Source organism: Armigeres subalbatus, chromosome 2 (assembly GCF_024139115.2).
Source record: "Armigeres subalbatus isolate Guangzhou_Male chromosome 2, GZ_Asu_2, whole genome shotgun sequence".
Classification (NCBI taxonomy): domain Eukaryota; kingdom Metazoa; phylum Arthropoda; class Insecta; order Diptera; family Culicidae; genus Armigeres; species Armigeres subalbatus.
The window spans coordinates 347,668,918-347,690,731 of NC_085140.1; the positions used below are offsets into that span (position 1 = coordinate 347,668,918).

General features: G+C 38.5%; 1 protein-coding gene and 1 pseudogene across 1 annotated transcript in view; one reads left to right on the top strand and one right to left on the bottom strand.

Annotated features, from left to right (window-relative positions):
- The window catches only part of LOC134212901 (solute carrier organic anion transporter family member 4C1), a 223,115-nt gene that overhangs the window by 97,829 nt on the left and 103,472 nt on the right, over positions 1-21,814 (bottom strand). The window lies entirely within an intron of this gene.
- On the top strand, positions 7,640-8,380 carry LOC134210027 (uncharacterized; annotated as a pseudogene).

Here is a 21,814-nt window from a genome sequence, read left to right on the forward strand (position 1 = left end):
GGTTTCGTGACCCCTTCAAACACTTCGGAACAAAATCACAAAATATCTACCCGCTGGCACCCAACTGTCAAGCACTATACATATCTATAGGGGACTGCACGGAAACATCTCTTTCTCTTTCGTTCTTCATAAATTTTGACGTTTACTGGCCTTGTTGTTTTCAAATTTCTTTGCAGCGAGAAAGAGACAAAGCAGTCCGTGCAGTGCCCTATAGTTTAACACTGTGCGAGGTTATTCAGAGAGAAAAAGCACAATAGCGGTAAAATTAAGGGGTCCTCTTCTTGCCCCGTCCTCCCTTATGTCAATTTGATGACCGCTAGTACTGTCAACAGGGCATAGCAAAAATAAAACGACTTGAGGCCACTATACTAGGTAATACAGCAATTTAATTTAAATGAATTATTGGCAGTGGCTGATTTTCTACCCGCCGCTGTCACATCCAGGCGCTTTAGTATATGCGCAAAATAGCCAGCAAGAGTTAACCGCCAGAAATTTGTATGGCGAAAGTCATCTAACGCGGGTTTTCTCAAAATAAGAAACTTTTCATGAAAAACTATTTGGTACCGATTATGTAGGAAGGTGTCCGCTACCATGCCTACCAAATATTTTTTTGATGAAAGTGCTTAATTTTGGGAAATCGAACCTTAGATGCTTTTCGCCATACTGATTTCAGAAAGTTAACTCCTAGTGTGCCGCTGTAAGCACGCTCAAAGCAGGCGATTCATTAGTGAAAAATATACTCAACGGACTGCAGGATACCACCACGCCATAACGCAATATTTGCCATCGGAACTAGACTTCGAATCTTTTTTTGTTTCTTCCTAAAACTGCACATTTGTACAATATAAAATACTTTATCTAAGGAATTCGCAGGCATAAACACAAGTTAGAAAAACTTTTAGCTAATGTCTGGTTAATGGTAGCTAAAGAAATTTTATGGCAGCGAAATTGATTTGCTGCCATTCACACGCGCTGACTACTTCGATCCTCTTAATCTCAAGATTTGAAAGTTCACAATGAATCGACTGCTTTGAGCGTGCTTACAGCGGCACACTAGGAGTTAACTTTCTGAAATCAGTATGGCGAAAGGCATCTAAGGTTCGATTTCTCAAAATTAAGCACTTTAATCGAAAAAATATTTGGTAGGCGTAGTAGCGGACACCATCCCTCATAACCGGTACCAAATAGTTTTTCATGAAAAGTTCCTAATTTTGAGAAAACCAGCGTTAGATGTCTTTCGCCATACACATTTCTGGCGGTTAACTCTTGCTGGCTATTTTGTGCATATACTATAGCGCCTGGATGTGGCTGCGGCGGGTAGAAAATCAGCCACTGCCAATAATTCATTGAAAGCATCCAAAGAACTACCTGAAAATGAAATACACTTCAACATAAATCATTTTTTATTTGGTTATTAGTTATTGTAATCAAGTTCCCTATTGAAAACACATACATATTGAATAGACAAGCCTCCGTATGTCAAATGCAAAATAAAAACTATTGAAATGAGATTTTATGATCAAAGAAAAAAAAACTTACAATCGGAATCTCTTGTAGCCCGTAAAATCAATGATTATCTGAAAAATACCTGAAATGGAAGAAAATAAAATTTGCATTAGAAACATCAGTAAATGTTTTATGTTTTATACGTTCATACTAAAAGTACATGGCAATGGCACTAATTTATTTAAAAAGCAGCAACGTGTTGAGCTATGAAAATTTTAATGCGATGGTATTGATTTTATTTGTATTTTTATGCCAATTCATGGGAAAATAACCAGCTGTTTCTTGCTCGATATCTCCTACGGTCGCAATATACAACGTCGCTCTCACTTTCAATACGAGGATGATGTAAACCGGTTGTTTCATTTCATTTATTGTAGGTATTCAATTGGTATCAGAGTTCAGAGTTCATCACAAAAGGAAATTTCATACAATGCAAGGCACGTTTCCGAAAATATTCTCACTCATCTTGTTTAAAACTGAAGAACTATACATTTTCTATCAGTTATTGCTCGTATCAATCAGCAAACAAGCAATGTAGGTACATCATAATGAAAATATCATAGATTGGAATTGCTATTCACTGCATACTGTAGCAATAAATTTCCGTATTTCGTTCCGTTCGGATTACAATAACTCGTGGCAGTGGTACATTCTGTCACAGAGAGGTCACGCCATTGAGCTTCCCCAACCCCATACAAAACGTTTGACAGATAGCTTAGTAACAGCTGAAACACGTTGATCGATTTGGTGTGCATTGCTTCGGTTGTTGCGGATTCCGAAAATCCTAGACCCCCTAGTGCTGCATTCCGTTGAATGCAGTTGTACTTTGCACATTTTCAACCCGCAGCAGCGTGACAACAGTCAACCTAAAACTTTGATTTATGATCCGTAACATGTTTTCCGTGATTGAACGTCGTCCCCTTGCTGTACTTGATGGGGTGGGGTAGTTGGTGCCATCAGTAGAAGGGTTATAATGAGATTCGTTTGCAGAAATCCATCGAATTGTGCTTTTAGTTAATGAGTACGACAGTGGCACAGGAATGTAAAAACAAGGTCAGCTTATTCCTGAAATATAATAATCAAAATATAAAAAAATATTTCCCAGCAAATAAAATTGATGGTAATGATAACACCTAGTCTAAGGAACGATTGTCTTGGAAATCAGCAAACAAAAACAAATTGGAGTAAAAATAGTGAGTATTAACAACAAACGTTGAAGCAAAGATTATGAAAAAGTGAATTGCAGCTGTAACAGCGAGTGTGTTTCAAAGTGTATACTACACTACTGTGGGTAGAATCCTTTTATTCAAATTATTTTTATTACGATTATGTCTTCGAAATGAGAACTTTTTTTTTCATTTACTCAATTTTTTTTTATACCTAAACGATACTCTTATAAATCCAAATCAAAATCCTAAACTGATTTAATCCAGATTGTGAAACGAAAACAAATTGATATATAACATCTAAACTGCGCCGCTAACCGCAAGTCGAGCACATCTGTATATGGGCCTCCATATACAAATGTGCTCGACTTGCGGTTAGCGGCAGTGAACCGAATCGATCCAGTAAGTCCACTATAAATAAGGGTATACCCCGTTAGGCATAAGTACGTTAGGCATAAGGACGTTAGGCATAAAGACGATAGGCATAATGGACGTTAGGCATAACGGATGTTAGGCATAATGTACGTTAGGCATAATGGACGTTAGGCATAAAATGACCCAAAGAACAGTCTATGATATAAAGAAGGCAGAATTATGCCAAACGTCCATTATGCCTATCGTACATTATGCCTAACGTCCGTTATGCCTAACGTCCATATGCCTAACGCCGCGGACCCTATAAATAATGTTAGTGCTCCAAATCCTCATTTTATAGATCCTATCTAACAAAGGAATGAAAAGCTGATGCATTTCTTATGCATTGTTTGGAACAGTTAACAAAAGATTCCACGAAATTTTTTGCTTTATTCATAAGTTTTCAGATGAGATGAACATAGGGAGCATCCATAAATTACGTAATGCTTAGAAAGAGAGAAGGGGGGTTGACAATCCATACACAAATTTTGGAGACTTCATACAAAAAATGTGACATAGGGGGGAGGGGGTGTTTTGAAAATGGCCATATTTTGCGTTGCGTAATTAATGGATCTTTCCATATGAGCGTGTAATGAAAAGTGGATATATAAATATTTAAACTAGATTTTTCCCAACAATGTAACGATATCTATTATGCAACCTTTCAAACATCTTCATCTTTACGTTTTTCTTGCCAATCAGTGTGCAGTAAGCTTTCAGATGCACCGCATTTACCAGTCACAGTGAGTGATACTGTTGGGTTGGTACATCGTTTCTCATCCTAATGGTTGTCTGAACTTGAAAATGCATTCGATCAATCATAGCCATCATTCGCCTGACAGCGGAAGCACATTTTTCTTCCAGCAGTGCCGATGAATTATTGACCTCCTATTGTCACAACCTTCGTCACCCGCCCCCCATCCGTCATCCACAACCATCCGGATAAGCAATAGAGGGAAGAAAGCAATTTCCTTTTTGCCCAGCTGCCGGCTACATGAATGCTTGTGCGAGTGCAGTGATACTCTTGGGGGCATGCAGTACCCGCTTCCTGTTTCCACAGAAAAAGAAAACAGTAACCATCACACAACGAATTGGCAGGCGCTGCACGTGGAAGAAAGCACTCCCTGGACTACTAACCCTGTAGTGAGCGTGGTGCATCATCTACTTGCACTCGGCAGGAAGTGCTGTCACGTTTCTAGACCAGTTTTGAACGTTGCTTACAACACATACATAGGTTAGTGTATTGGAAAGAACATCGTCAGGCAGAAATGCTATTGAATGTGTATCGAATGGAGGAAGTAAAAAGTATAGTAAACATGACCTTGGCGAGGCCTTTCCATAGGTTCGCCTCTGCGGGTACCATCAGCCAGTTTATGCGGCATCCTGCTCAATTTGTGCCTCTGATTGAAAACTATCCAATGCACGTCGTTTTTTTTTTCAGATTTGTCAAACGTCGGATACAACTGAATAAATCCTGCAGCAGTTTTCGAGGCACTAGCTGTACTAGTTTCGGCTTGAATAATCCTATTGCTCTACATCCTATACTGCACTGGTTCGTTGTTAATGCGGACACACGAACAGATATCATAGCCGGTACTACGCTTACCATCCTGTGACTAAACCGGGGCATCCGGCAGTGTGTCGTCGGTAACAGAAGCGGAGTCCCTCAAGGTTAGCCAACTGCACATCCGGGCTTTATTCTACTCCGCATTCTACGTGTCTCTTCGCTCATCTTCCTTTTCACCCCGGTTACATATTCCCCATTCGCAGTACAAAATTCATCGGCTCCAGTTTTCTGCTACAGCACCACCAAGATTGAAGATAGTGAAGCTCCGCACGAGACCGAGAGACATTTTTGTGAGAAACGTTTACCATTTTGGGGGGTAAGAGCCACCGGGGGTGGAATGCCAACCGCCTTTCAGTAAAACCGCTTATAGTGGCGGTTGCTTGCAATGCGAGGCAGTAGAAAATGAAAAATTGTGTGGAAAATAATGGGAGCGATCGTGCATGTGCTGAAGCCACCAACACCGCACTGAGACCGACCAACGGGCGGGCGGCGGTTGCCAGATATATGGGACAATGCAGTAAACGTGAAGCAAGGTAGACAAAGTTTTGTTTTTCTTTTGTAATCTATCACTTAACTGGTTCTCTGGGTCATTCAGTAATGTAGGACGAAATTTAACCTGAACAGTGAAATAAATAACTCACTCTAAATTGGCAAAGAACAGAAATATACTTGTTTAGTTTGATTATAGAAGTTAGATTTCACTATATCTGATTATAATAAAAGCCTAATTTGATTCTACCTAATTTAGTAGGAATGGCAAATCTCTTTAACATCTCATATTTTGAGAAAGGATTACATTAGTCGTGTAAAGGGCCGATGTCCACGTATTGTTTTTTTCAGCTGCGTGCACGCCACGTCCACGCAAGGTACCCAGCATCAAATGTAGTCGTGCACACACTCAGCGAACTGGACTATCGAAATTCATAACTGGCGCCTTATGAATCTTCGACCGATTATTCCACCAGCAGTGCTTCTTATACGCAGTTACCTTTCCGAGTATTCAAGCGTCGATGGGCGTGTGGTCTACATTCACTTTTTTTAAACGAAAACCATCATTCATAAGGCAACATTTTGAAATTCATACCGATTCATTGTGGCAAATTTTCATAAGGCGTTTGATTGAAAATCATACGTCCATTTTCCTCAGTGCACGTCTACGTGTGCATTACTCCATTTTATGCTGGGTACCTTGCGTGGACGCAGCTTTAAAAAAACGGTACGTGGACATCGGCCCCAAAGTGGCAAACTACCCAATTTAGTGGTGATGATTTATTGACTGCTAGAGAGGTAGAGCATGATTGACCATAGCCTGGAGACAATAAAACCTAAATCAGCATAATTTATAAATGCAACGATTCGAGATGCGTGCGCGTGTGAAAAAAGTTCCGAGTGGAATAAACCGACGCAGGATTGAAATTTGGTGCAAAAACACTGGTGAAAATCAGACAAGTTGACATTCCAAGTGAAGAACATTTATCTACAAATAACCAAATAACAAAGTGAAAAAAATTAAAGATCAAACAGTGCCACGCAGTCCTTGACGGTACCGGGGTCCCAGATGGGCAACCGAAGTGGAGGCAGCCAAAAACGACCGCTATAACAAATCGTACACGGGACACGAACTTGCAGATCCTATCCGAAGTGGCATTCCTTGTACCCATTGATTTGGAGAAGGAATCGCCGAGCCATCCAATCGCTATCGGCAAAACACTAGCCCAGGAAGGATTCACAAAGCAGAAAGATATCGTAAAGCTTGGACGACTGAGGTTCGAAGTTATTCTGGAGCAGGAGGAGGCATATCCACAACTGGAAAGAATTCAGTTTCACAAGTACAACCTGAAGATATACGCACCGATGTCTTTGCTGCAAACCATCTGCTTTGTGAAAGGGATACCGAAAGAGTACGACGAAGAGGAGATACGGAAAAACCTAACTTCCAGTGTTCCAATCATCAAGGTGGAGAGAATAAAAAGAAGAGCTCCGGGAGGAACAGGAGAGTTGGTACCAACAATAAACAACAAGGTAACAGTCAAAGGTATGTTTCGACCATCATTTCAATTATACGATTGTCCCGTGAAAGCTGAGCTGTATGTGTTTCCGATGAAGCAGTGTGCTGGAGGTTCGGCTTCGGCCACTCGCAAAAGTTCTGCAAAGCAAAATTCAGATGCGGAAGGTGCGCAGAAGAACACACACACCGGATACCCAATGCACAAAAAACATCAAATGCAGCAACTGCGGAGGAGGACAAAGAAAGAAAGCGTGCAAAGAAAGAAAGCGTAGGGAAAAAATACTTTCTACAATGAGGACAGAGAAAGTAAACTATGCCGAAGCGGAGTCTCATCTCCTTAAGACGAGCAACAGGTACGAATTGCTGAACATCGAATCAGAGGAGTAATTTCCGGAGCTTGACAACACCGACACATCGAGTAGTACGCAGATAAGAACAAATAAGTGCCTACAGAGGAAACGGACCAGACCAGGTGCAGAACGACTTGGCGAGCGTGGGGCGTATCCGAGGATGGAGAGATGCGGCCTCGAACCGTGTATTGTGGCGTCAAATTGTTGATTCAGTGTTATCTGTTTAGATGTTAACTAAATAAATGAATGAATAGAGGAAACGGAAAGGAAGCAGGCTTCATCCTGAGTTCAGGAACGAGTGGGAAAGTTTGTCGCATGTTGTCAGACAGGAGGAGCCACAGCAGTATGACGTGATTGCAATGGAATCGATGTTGGAAAGGGTGCGGCAGGAACTAATCAAGTTGTTAAGATTGAGAACCTGGCTGAAACCGATCATAGTGCTGAGAGATGAGATTGCCGGACGAATGCAGGGAACGGTAAATGATTTGGAAACGGATCAAATGATTGTGTACCCCTTCGGAAAAATCAACGAAATAATTGAGAGTTACCATGGACCTCCACAAGGAGAACAAAGAACAGACCAGGAAATCCAAAATGGCCAGTAGAATTTCAATACTGCAACACAACGATGATGGATTCAAAGCTGGTACTGATGAATGACAGAACCGCCATTATGAGTGGTGATTATTATGGCGCCTAGGAACAGGAAATCGGCAATCGACTTGGTAACGGCAGGAATTGCGCGAAAAGCGAAATGGGAAGTTTTAGATGAAGAATTTGGCAGCGCGCATCTCTCAATTAGAATAACGATTGGCGAGGAAATCCCAAAGATCGAAGGAAGTACCACTAAAGTCAATCAAGACAAAGCGATAAAAATACTAAACGCAGTCCGACCGCAATTCATATACGACCCGGACGAGATGCAGTAAATCTTCGAGCAAGCAAAAGAAGAAGCTTCATACGTTGTCAAGAACAAAAAAGGAAACTACCTGAAGAAGTGGTGGACGAAAAACATCTCAAGGCTGCACGACATCAAAAGGGTGACGTTAAGGAACTAAAACAGGGATAAAACAGCGTAAAACTATCTGGAACTGCATAAATGTCGAGCAACTTCAAGAAGGAGTTTAGAAAAACCAAAAGAGCATATATCAAGGACCTAGGCGAAAAAATCGACGAAAATACACCTAAAAAACAACAGGCAGCCGGTTAATAGAGCTGTCCTGAAGTTGTAACGCATAACGACTTTCAAGGTTTTGAAGTTTCATTGAAGGACGTGGAGATCCTGAACAACATGAAGAAGAAGAAAAATCACTCGGCTGGAGAAGGTAAAATGACGTTCTACGTCCTCAAAGGACTTGTCTTCAACTAAAAGTAGTCGAAATGCTTTCGGAGATATTTTGATCGGAAAGAATTCCAAAGAGGTGGAGGAAAACGGAAATAAAACCAATTCTAAAACCAGAAGTACGTGCTACACAACCGAGCTCAAAAAGACCGATTTCGCTAATGAATGTCCACTTGAAGCTAATCAACTCGGCAGTGAAAGAAGTGGCAGTAGTGGAAATCAACGAATTAATTCCCAAGAACTCTTTCGGTTTCAGAAACAACTGCTCAGCCCCGACATGTGTAAATTTCGTTCTGAACGAAATCGCTGAAGCCAAAAAACGAAATCTCGAATGTCTGGTAATATTCATCGATGTGTCCAAGGCATTCGACTCGGTCAAGACGGATATGCTGTTGAACACCATGGCGAAGCAGAACATTCCAGGAAAGCTAATATCATGGATCTACACATACTTGAAGGAGAGGACGCTTATCTTGAAGACGAAACAAGGAGAAATAACAACCATGGTAAACCAAGGTTTGCCACAAGGATGCCCGCTGTCACCTGTACTATTCAATCTCTACACAGCAAGCCTACATGAGGACAGTACAGAGGAGGAAGTCTTGGTCCAGTTTTCTGGTGATTTTGCAATGATTATTAAAGCTAACACCCTAGAAATGGCAGGATGTTAGGCAAACAGTAAACTAGCGACCTTAGCATCAAAACTGGAATCGATGGATCTTGGAGTGAACCCGCAAAAAAGCGCTGTAATACCCTTCACTAGAAAAAAACACGGAACACAATAAAGATGAACGGGCATACCATCCCTTTTTAAAATACTCATAACTACAGAACAGAGAACTGCGTCATCGGAAGCACATAGAAGAAGTGTGTGAAAAGACTAGTAAGAAACTTCCTCTATTAAAAATACTAGCTAGTAGGCAAAGCTATTCAAATCCAGCCACGCTCGTAAAGATTGGGAACGCATTAATCCTCAGAAAAATCCAAGTTGTACAAAACACTTATCTACGGACTTCAATGCAGTACTTAAAAACCACGCCCATCCATGTGATTCTTTCAGAGACAGGTCAGACCCCAATGAAAACAAGAACTGAATACCTGGCAAAAAAAGAGATCTTGAAACCAAAACCAACTAAATAAGTTCATTCAGACAACAATGGCACCAGCTATTCCTTCAGAAGGTTAATACGGACTACCAGGAACACATGAGAATGTTCACAGATGGAAGCAAAACGAAGGCAGGAGCAGCGTGTGCGTTCTACGATGGGAATACTGACACTGTAAAAACGAAAAAGGTGAACTCAAATTCCACCATTACTAACGTGGAACTGTTGGCTATAGAAGCAGCACTACATACTACAATATACTATTATATACTACAATGGGCACTACAGATGTCATACTCCAGAGTTGTAATATTGACGGACGCAGCTAGTGCATGCTCTATCTTGAAGAAGTAGAAATAGAGTAGACATGTTAAATAAGGCCGGGGTTTATCAAATTAATTGTTCACAGTGTGATAAAGTATATGTAGGTCAAACAAAAAGATCGTTAGATGTAAGGTTCAAAGAACATATTGCAGAAGTAAGTAAGGCTAAGAGGGAAACTGATAAGGGATTAAATTATGAGTTTAGGTCTAAGGTAGCTGAACATGTATATCAGGAAAATCATTCAATTACGACATCAAACATTAAAATTTTAAGAAATGTCTCTTCTCCGTGGAAACTTGATGTTGCTGAGAGCTTGAAATCTACCGACAGGTACAAACGCGGTTGTTGAATAAAGATCAAGGAAATGGTAGCTCCTGGCTTTTCAAGTTTATACCTAAGCATTAAGCGCATCAAGCGAGTAGAAATAAGCACCGTAGTAAGATAACTACCTAGATAAATTATTATACCTACGCATAGTATAAATAGTGTAAGCTGCGATCATTTTCTTCAAGTCGAGTCAAGTACGAGACACTGAAGACGGCCTTACTTTTGAGGTCGAAATACGTAGCTGTCAAGATACAATTAAGTGGTGGAATTCAATGGGATTGTTTAAACTCGTCTTATGACAGGTGAAAACATTCCACTAAAAAGCTCAACATAATTTTCTTATTAAATATCGTGTTAAATGCAACTTATCTTAAGATTTCACTTGAAAAACTATTGAAAACAATGATTTTCCTTAATAAAATTGACTCCCTTGCATATATAGTGATGCAACTGTACCAATAGTGGCGAGTTTCATAAGAAATCAATGGACAGCACCACTATGGGAACCAAAATTAATTTTTACCGCCACTGAAGGAACAGTGTACACATTAGTGGTGCAAGCAATATTTTGTTGTTGTTGATGTTAAATGACATCAATCTCATTATTTTTAGCAAATTTATTAGTTTATCTATTGGCTAAGATATTAAAGCTGTACATCTTCATTAATTATCAATTTCCAAAAAATATTTTGGATCTACTAATACCTCCACTATTGGTACCGTTACCCTAACATTGAAAATTATGAAATCTTTAGGTAGGTAGATTATTTTCCTTCATGCTACTACAGCGTCTTCTCGGCAACCGTCTTTGCCATCAAACTGGGTTAAGGTACTTCTACTTTGAACAAAATGGTTATTTTGTCTGACTCGGCTACCTTTCGACCATATGTTGCCATCAGTTGCTATTTGAGCACAAAATATTCTTAAATATCCTTCGTGGCCTCAGGAGTTGATTTTGTTTGTGGGAATGTGCGAGTTATTATACTATCAAATTCGCTTTTACAATGCAATATAAATTTGATGAAAACACAAACAAATAATTTTCGTACATAAACACAACATACAATAGCATTGGATCAATCTCACTAAATTTATCATAAGACTCAACAGTGCCATCGTACCACTATTTTATTAATATTTATCTTCAGTCAGCGCACATCGCGTCTTGTCCCTGGTACCCTTGTGCGGTAGCTGCTCTTTTGCTGTAGGAAATCCATTATTAAACATTTGTTTCAGCTACGCTTTGCTCAATTATTCGGACAAATGTGTCGGACTTCTTCCAACGTAAAAAAATCCAATATTTCTTGAAACATATTTTCACTGCAAAACACCAAACAATTAAGGATGGAAAAAATAACACGTCCACTTTACATTGCGACCTACTTCGATCTAAATAACAAAAGCAAGTAAAGACAATAAATTCAATAAAGACAATAATGATAATAAGCTACAATAAAGACAATAAAGACAATTAGGACAAATAGGAGACAATAAGACAATCAAGACAATTAGGACAATTAGGACAATAAAGACAATAAAGACAATAAAGACAATAAAGACAATAAAGACAATAAAGACAATAAAGACAAAAGAGACAATAAAGACAATAAAGACAATAAAGACAATAAAGACAATAAAGACAAAAGAGACAATAAAGAGAATAAAGGCAATAAAAGCAATAAAAAAATAAATAACTCAACTCGAAACCATAACCCTCCAGTACTCAAACCAGATACTAAGCTACCTTTTGACCTGCAGCGAGAACGTCGCTTTGGTAGAAAATTTTACGTTAATGAAATCATCGAAGCCATTTTGGAATGATATAATAGGATCTTAAATTATACGGTAACTATAAGGTACAGATGGAGAGCTACTTAAGTAGCTGTAATTACAGGAAGCTTCATTGATAAACACATTGTTACGATAGTTTGGGATTTGAAAAGGTTGTGACAAATGAAGAGCAAGAGAAGAATATTAAATTTGTACACTGATGTTACCGTTGGTTAATGTTCAATTTGGCGAGGGATCCATATGGATGTTCCTAGCATATATGAATTCGATTTATAAGTTTTGATCAGTATTCCAGAAAATTTTTTTTTTCGATTTTTCCAGCGATTTGCAGCTGTTTTTATTACAAATATTGCAAATGAACTCGAAGCAACACATGGGAAATAAAACGCATAATCTATGGCCTCATTTGTTTCAGAGTTCTGCTTGATGAGATTGAAACATTGTCTTGTCGAACTTAATATCCGCATCAACCGGAGTAGAAACATAATTACAGCACCTTAAACCTTTTAAGGAGAATATGATGGGAACAGCATCATCATCATCATCACATCTTGAATATATTGCTGTTAGTCAAGCATATTCCTGCCCTCCATTCACGTGTAATTCTCAATCCAACACAAACGCATAAACACACGCTTCTCCCAAATTTTTTATCTTGAAGCGGGTATTGAGAAAAGTTTTCAGCCGTTTCTTCAGAATTCGTAAACAGGAGTAAATTATCAAAGTTCATTGTCACGTAAGAATTTTTTTTCAATCTTTAAATTTATGTTGAATTTAATGTTTCATTAAAGAAAATACATTAATGAAGTAATTAAAAAAAGGAAATCAATCTTGAAATATAGACATGGGTCCTTTGAAAGTCTCCTTAATAAAGACACAAAAAAAAACATGGGTCCTACGCTGAGCGCTTCAAATCAAACACACGTTTGAGATTCTATACAAGGCTGGATCGTTCCAATAAGCCATACAGAGCTTTCTTCAAACGGCAAACCATCGGGCTTCTCCATGAAAATTACTTTGTTGGATAATATGTAAATGCATCCAACTGGTATATGTCTAAGTTGTATTGAACCGCCACTTCCCGATATCACTATCAGATATCGAATCCTTCCACGACCAATCTTTCTTTGAATCGTTCCACCCAGCGATGCCAGATCTACGGAAATTTCCGTAGATTCACGGAATTGAGTGCTTTCTACGGATCTACGGATCCGTAGGTAGAAACTACGGAAATTTGGAAATTTCTGCGGAAATCCACGGATTTCTTTAAGAGTGCACTTTTAATTTCAATTGGAGTATCTGTGATTTTTAATGTATTAATAATTTTTCCTTAATTTATTTTTAACTACCTATAAATATAGAACACACAGATGAGAAAATGAAATTTTCCTGGAGGAAATTCAGACGTAATTCTCAAAGAAATATCTGGAGAAACTAGTGTAATGGCCCTGCTGTTCTACTTGTTGGGTTGATCTTCTTGGCACCACGAGGACGAAGTATAGTGTGATAATCACTAATCATATTTAAAGATCGGTTTAGCACTTGGTCCGGAGACCAAAACTGAACAGGTTTATTCTGTCTGGAAGGACCTTATTTATAGGACGAATCAGACCTCATAAATGCTAAGCATACAAAGTATTAGTATAGAACCTAATGGAAGGTTCCTGGGGTGACTTTTGCTTAGACTAGCATATGCTAGTTATTGGTCGCATGGATCGATTCGTAATTCGAGACGAAAGCTTTAAATCGTTGCAATCGATTTGCGAACGTAAGCGATGCGATGTAAACGATCGCACGTTTTTCGCGGTTCTAGAATTGGCTCGTCTTTTGCATTACACTAGGCATTTCTCTAGGAAATTCCATTAGACCTTCCATCGTAAATTCTTTCAAAAATTCCTTCAGGAATTCATCCGGAAGTTCCACAAGGAATTCTTTTAGAAACTTCATCCAAAATTTCTTTAGAAATTTTCTCAGAAATTGTTTTAGGAATACTTTTTGAAAATCCGTTCGGGTTTTCCTTTAGAAAATCTTTCTAAAAATCATTGGTAAATTCCTTCAGAAATACTTTCGGGGCCTCCACCAGGAATTCCAAATATTTTCCTTTGAACATTCTTCCAGGAATACTTCCGGAAAATCCTTTGTGAGTTTCTCCAGAAGTTCCTTCTGAAAGTTTTTACGGAAAATCCTCTGAAAATTCTAAAAATCCATATAAAACTCCCTTAGGTTTTCTAATAAAAATATGCTGGAGGCAGTTCTGAAGAAAGTTCTAAGAGAATTTCCAAATTATTGAACTTTCAAATGAATATCTGGAGGACTTTTTCCCATGAATTCTCAGGATTTATTTTTGGAGTAATTTCGTGAGGATTCTCCAAAGAAATCTCTGGAGGAGATTCCGAAAGAATTCTTAGCTGAATATCCAAAGAATTCTCGAAGAAATTTATTCTTCCAGGACTCGCACCGTTGTAAAAAGTACAACATCTCCGAAAAAAGCTCTCTTGTCGCTTACAACAGAAACGGAACTGCGTGACCGATCCAGGACCATGCGAGTCCCTGAAGGTTGAGAATTTCGAAAATTCTTTGACAAATATCCCTTAGAAATTCTTTTTGTAATTTTGTTCGGATATTCAAAGAGTTTCGTCTTAAACCTTTTTCATCCATTCCTAAAAAACATTCACTTCTATTTGGAGCAAAATCAGCTGGATAAATTTTAGAAGAAATATAATTTTCGCTGTAGCGATTGCTCTGGGAATTAAATGAAATTATTTCTGAAGGAATTCCTGTAGGAATTTCTGAAAATATTACAAAAGGACTTTTTGGAAGATTTTCGTTAAAAATCCTTAGAATTTCGGAACGAATTTCTAGAAGAATTCCTTGCGGAACTTGGTTTTCCTATAGAAATTTCCGAAGGAATTTTTCGGAAGTTAGCGAGTTTTCGATAACAATTTCTGAAATCATTTGCGGAGAATTTTTTAAAAGAAGTCCTGTTGGAATTTAAAAATGAATTCCTGGAATAATTTTTAATGAAATACCTAGAGGATTTTCGAAGGAATTCCTAAAAAAATTGAAGGTAGAAATTTGTGTATGACCTTATCGAAATAATTCCTGGGGGTATTTTCTATAAAATTATATATATTTCGTGGAAGACTTTCCGAAGCATTTCTGGATAAATTTATGAAATAACACCAGGATGAATATTCCAAGATTTTTTGAACCAAATATGGATTATAATAACGATATTTTAGGGGATTTTCTTGGTTGCTAATTTAATTTCAGCGTCAAAATAGGGTTTTGTTTAACTTCTGTACTGGCCAAATTATGAATGAACTAATTACGTCAAAATTGCTGGTGAACGAACATTACCACAACTCTGGCACCGCCAGTACTAATTTACAATGATCCAGATGATCTCCTAAGCGATGAAAATTTCATCACCTGAAGATAGATCTGCAGAAATTCGAGAAAACTAAACTACCAGTTACATAGCCCAACTGGATTCACTCCAACAGGTGTGTCAGTAGAAAGGATCCAAATGTTTTTGTCTGTACAGTCTTACTTTTATATAGCTTTGCGAAGCAATCCAATTTAGGTGTTGTCTTGGGCTTCGTCCAGCGCTATCCTTGCTTATTTCGTAGTGACGGATTGTCATCGGAGCATTTCCGTCTTTAAAATAGGAAAACTTTTCTCGGGATTGTTCCCATGTAGGGTCGATATTCAAGAATGCTCAAACCTATTAGCACTAAAGAACCAAGTAATCAGCTTTATAATTGGAGTTGTTCTAAAAATTGAGAAGTCCATAATATCAAACTGATTCTATGTTAAATCAATAAAAGTTCAATAAATAAAATGCAGAAATGGTAATCTCAGTGTTGGAAACAGTTACTGTCAAAAATATGAATAGCAACTGCTAATTGCCTTTTTGACGAGTGTGGAATTCTGTATAGGACACCGTGCCCAAGAATCTCTTTTCGTTTTTAGTTTTTCATGAAAGTTAAGATAATCAAGACCAGTAACTATAAATGTTGACGGTTAGTGGTCTTATTGTTATCTAGTATTTTGGATGAGCGCCGAAATAGGGCTAGCCAAAATTTTTGAGTTAATATACGGAATTGATGTTGAAGCAATCTGGCATCGCTGGTTCCACCTTTCCATCGGGATCTCTTTTCGTTTTGAAGATCTGTTTGTTTTAATCGCCATACGTTCTTCAAGCAGGTCAGTTAAATCCAAGGTTCCATTCTCAGCCAATGCAACGCCTAAATCTCTCCATTTATCACTTTCGATCAGTTTGTTTAACAGTCACGGTGCAACTAATTGGACCATCTGTAATATCGGTAGTCATCTGGGTTGGTTTTGTGAAATTATCTGGACTAATGATTGAACTAAAATATTTGAAGCCGGAAAACTTTTAAAAGACATAATCACCGTCTTCGACCAGAGTCCATACAGACTGAACACTTAACACCTATGTAGCATGAGATAACGGACAGAACACACAACACCCAATGGACCAGTGGAGAGTTTTTCGTATCACGAAAAGTTTTCTCCTTAATATCAGGGAATCAATTTTTTCTTGAATTCGTATGCGAAACAAGCGACAAAACATAACCAACGACAAAGCTTTGTTTTTGTCGAATGTAATAATTGACGACAAAGGGTATATTGTTAGGCGTTACTCGAATATTGATTCCCTGCTCCTTACTAAGGCGGGAATGGGACCCACAATCCATAACACATGCATCTATACGACTGATGTCGTTAACCGTAAGACCACGAAGCCCACAGCTCCGTCACTGCTGAAACTTTTTAGCATCCCTTTGACATATTGTTTAAAACTTGTCTTCACAACATCAGCAGTCAATATAATTCCTGAGGCTTGAAGACCCATTACCATCGGATTATATTATTCGGGTAATGCTTTCAGGAACACTGACGCCAACCACTGATCGTTGTCTTGAAATCTAATCTTTGCCAACTAATTTGCCGCCATAACCAACTGGTCCACATAGTTTTCACCGGTATCACAAATATCTAACTTGTCAGTTGTAGGTTTGTCAGGAGACCGTACCTTTCGATGAGTCCATCGTCCTTGCTGCAGTTTTCCTATACTTCTACTGCGGAACCATTATTCTTGACTGAACCAAAGCTGTGCTCAGTCTTGCAAAATGTCGTGACCATCACCAGATGATCAGATATGAAAACAAAAACCACCACGCTTTTAAACGATGTTCTTTACTGACAATCACTGCAAGCGCATCGTGACATGTAGAAGCTGACACGTGAGTACCTTCGGTAAGCGTGACACCCAGATTGACAACCACAAGCTGAGAGCCATAAAGAGCATCAGGTCGGTCAGCTGTCAAAAGTGCAGGTGAGCACCGTTATTGATTGATTTTGTTGTCGTTTGATTGGACTGACGTCGTTTTTAATTGATAAATTGGATAAATCAATAGTTAAATTAAGGGTTCATTCACAAATTACATAACGCTAAAATGGACCTGGGGGCTGAAAGCCCCCACCCACCCTCTCGTAACGTATTTTGTATGGGAGGGTTCTGAAATTTGTATGGGCCGTATTTGTGAATGGCTCTAACTAAGTTTTTACCAATTTGATCCAGACTATCTTTTGAAAAAGGCTAAATTTTTTTATTGATTTTTCAAATGGATACAATCAAAAACGACGCATCCTACAAAAAAAAATGTAATATGGGTGACTATCGCAAAATCAGTCAAAGTTTCTAATAAAGATATCGGAAACAATTCAAATTGAGCCCTACACTGAAAAAAAATCAGTTTCAACAGTTTCAAAAATTAAAACTCGATTTGCGAAAAAACGCTGTTTTTGATTTGTATGAAATTGTGTCTCAAGATAGGTGATTATGTTCCCTACAAACCGTCCATACATCGCAAGCTGGGCACTTTGAAGGAAAAAAAGTTTTCCTAACAAAAACTTTTTCTTGTCGAAATTATTTTCAGTGTATTTTTATCCGTTGCGATTAGTTACGACCTAAATATTGTACTCTGCTTGACTGTACAGGAATATTTTAATATATGTATGTATATGTTAAATCCACTGGCACTCCTTGACACTGAGAAAAAAAATCAATTCCGACAAGAAAAATTTTTTGTTAGAAAAACTTTTTTCCCTTAAAAGTGTCAAGCTTGCGATGTATGTACGGTTGGTAAGGAACATAATCACCTATCTTGAGACACAATTTCACACAAATCAAAAAAAGCGTTTTTTCGCAAATCGAGTTTTAATTTTTGAAACTGTTGAAACTGATTTTTTTTCAGTGTAGGGCTCAATTTGAATTGTTTCCGATATCTTTATTAGAAACTTTGACTGATTTTGCGATAGTCACCCATACAACATTTTTTTGTAGGATGCGTCTGTTTTTAATTGTATCCATTTGAAAAATCAATAAAAAAATTTGGCCTTTTCAAAAAGATAGTCTGGATCAAATTTGGAAAAACTATGTATGTACTTTTTCTTTTTAATAGCACCTCTTAAAATATTGCACAAAAGTCAATATAAACAATAAGAACACTTAAATGTTCCCAAAAATTCTATTTTGGCTTCATGCATTTTTATCACAATCCCTTAATGCCGCTAAGTGGATTATTCCATTGCTGTCGAGCGTTGATTTCACACCACCCACCGCATAGGTCAAGTGCTCTTCACGATAGTCAAGATGACATGGCTATGGCTACCACAACATCAGGAAAGTTTTCCTATCATTCATGCTGGTGATCACAGGCAGAAGAAGTGAAGACATGGTGAGTGACCAAGCGCTAGTTGCTAAAATGTCACTTTCATGGTGATCGTTACACCAAGCATGTGAGATCCACATTGAGCATCACAATTGAGTACTTGACACATGACCTGGATTTTGTTATTGTCACGCTTTGCGTGACTTGTACGGTGACACTTTGCAGCACTGGCTGTGCTTCTCTAATCTTGAACATATAGTTGCAAGTGCTCGATCCGTATCAACCGCCACATCTGCAGATTGTTTGACTACACGTCACGTACCTCTACGTAAGACGCATAGTTCTGAATTGGACATCTGATTTGGAATAAACCTCTTAAAATTGGGTTAGGGACAAAAGGTCGAAAGACAAAAGGTCGAAAGGACAAAAGGTCGAAAGACAAAACGCCGAAAGACAAAAGGTCGAAGGGACAAATGGTCGAAAAGGACAAAAGGTCGAAAGGGACAAAAGGTCGAAAGGACAAAACGTCGAACGGGACAAAAGGTCGAAACGGACAGAATGTCGAACGGGACCAAAGGTCGAAAGAAACTAAAGATCAATAAGATCAAAAGGTCGAAATGGACAAGGAACTGAAACGGAGAGAGTCAATCTAGCACCACAGTTATAAAAAACTCTGATCTTTTATTTTTCACAATATTTAATAAATGAATAAAATTCATTCAGTGAGTACAACTAATAGATGGATGTTGAGTTTTATAAATGTCACTTCGATCTGTCAAAATGGTACACGCCACACATCAAATACACCGGCGTATATTACACGCCGGTGTATTTTCAATGCGTGCGCCTGGGTGGCTACGGAGTACACTTTTTTGACAGATTGAAGCGACATTCAGAAAACCTAGATTTTCATCTATTATTTGCACTCATTGAATGAATTTCATTTTTTTGCTAAAAATAGTTTAAAATAAAAGAGCAACTTTTTTTGCCAATTGTATAGGACAACTTTGTCTCGTGCAATACAAGTTTTATTCGTTTCCTAAATCAACCATCTTTTTATCTCTAACAGAACTATCTAGATATTCATAATATTGTTTCATAGTAATTACTCCTTCTTTGAAAATTGCTCATTCTTCAACTTGGATTGATGTGATGAGTGTGTTATTTCTACTTGAAGTTAAATGCATTTCATAAATTCTTTCGGAATACACCCAACTTGTTATCAACTTGTTCTTGATCTACCTTTTGTCCCTTTCGACCTTTTGTCCTTTTTGGACCTTAGTCATTTTCGACCTTTTGTCCTTTTCGACCTTTTGTGCCTTTCGACCTTTTGTCCTTTCGACCTTTTGTCCCGTTCGACGTTTTGTCTTTTCGACCTTTTGTCCTTTCGACCTTTTGTCTTTTCGACCTTTTGTCTTTCGACCTTTTGTCCTTTCGACCTTTTGTCTTTCGGCCTTTTGTCATAGATTCCTTAAAATTATGCGCATGATTCTTAATTTTCCTTCCAACTTTGACCAGCTCTGAATCCGGAGCCTCTTGAGAGTAAACGAAACACATGTCCTATACTGGTTGAAATCAAAGGAGCTAATGAAAACTAATTAACTAATTACCTTTATTTAACAAGCTATTTAACTAGTAAAGGATGCGCACAGCAAAATCTCGCCAAAGAAAAGCTCGCAATAAAATATTTTGTTCAATTATTTCTAAATAAAATAAAATTTATCATTACAAAGGGGTTGTTAACAACTCATTTCCATCAAAATATTATTATTCTGACTTGCATAAGCTCGCACCTTGCATTTGATCCCACCCGTTAGGTTTTGCATAATGTGCTAAGTCACCAGTCTCGTTTCCGACTTTTTAGCCAAATATTTCTCATAATTTGTTTGTCCTTCCGATTTCCCAAGGTTTCGCTTCACAATGTCCTAATATCTCTTTGTTGGACGGAGTTCTGTGGTGTTCGGAGGATTGCAGTCTTTTGGAACAATGTTGATGTTATTTGAGAATTTTGACAACTTTTTTGTCTTGAGATGACCGTCAACCTTCCCACGTTGCAATGTGGTATAAACCGCAAGACCAGGATGCTGATTGAACTCTGCTTTGACATTCGTTGCATAACCATGCAGTCAAATTTTGTCAACAATTTGTCGTACAGCTTACGTGCTCGTGTTTTCGAACTGGTTTCCTGCTTCTCGTTCCTGTTTGGGGCTTTGATAACCTTGAACGACTTATATCCTGCCGCCTTTTTAGCTTCTTGAACGAAAGAATACCACATTTTAGCCTTTTTAGCCACAGCTCGAATAGAAAATTACGGGTTTTGCTTAATCATCCTAAGCACTCCGCTACGATTTGAAGTTGTCGTTGTGCTTGCCACCAGATCCGGGTTACCGATCTACAGTTAACCGTTCCCGGTGTGTGACTCCAAATGGCGGGAGCGAAATGCGATAACAGCAGCTCTCCGTGGGTGCGTGATCGCCACGGAGATCTAACAAGAAGAGGCCGATTAATGGCTTGCTGCTCACCGATTGACACGCTTCTTCTTCTTCTTCTTCTTATTGGCATTACATCCCCACACTGGGACAGAGCCGCCTCGCAGCTTAGTGTTCATTAAGCACTTCCACAGTTATTAACTGCGAGGTTTCTAAGCCAAGTCACCATTTTTGCATTCGTATATCATGAGGCTAACACGGTGATACTTTTATGCCCAGGGAAGTCGAGACAATTTCCAATCCACAAATTGCCTAGACCGGCAACGGGAATCGAACCCAGCCACCCTCAGCATGGTCTTGCTTTGTAGCCGCGCGGAGGGCCCCACGCTGAGGTGTTAATTTATAATCACACGCTGATGGTAACTGACTCAAACCCCACACCCGGAATCGTTTCAAAATACTACTTACTGTCGAACGAAGACTTCCGGTTGCTTTTACTATGTCATATTGCGGCATAGACGGGTTTTCGACGCTTATATGCGCAAGATTAACGCTTATATGCGTTAGATTCGACAAATCATAATAAATTGGTTTATATTCCATCATTGTATTTGTCACAAATTTCGTCAATTTTTTGGATTGGATTTGAAATTTATTCAGATTGGATTTCAATTGGATTTCGATTTGATTATGATTGGATTTGGGTTGGATTTGAATTAGATTTGGATTGGATTTTAAAAAGATTTGGATTCGATTTAGATTGGATTAGAATTGGATTAG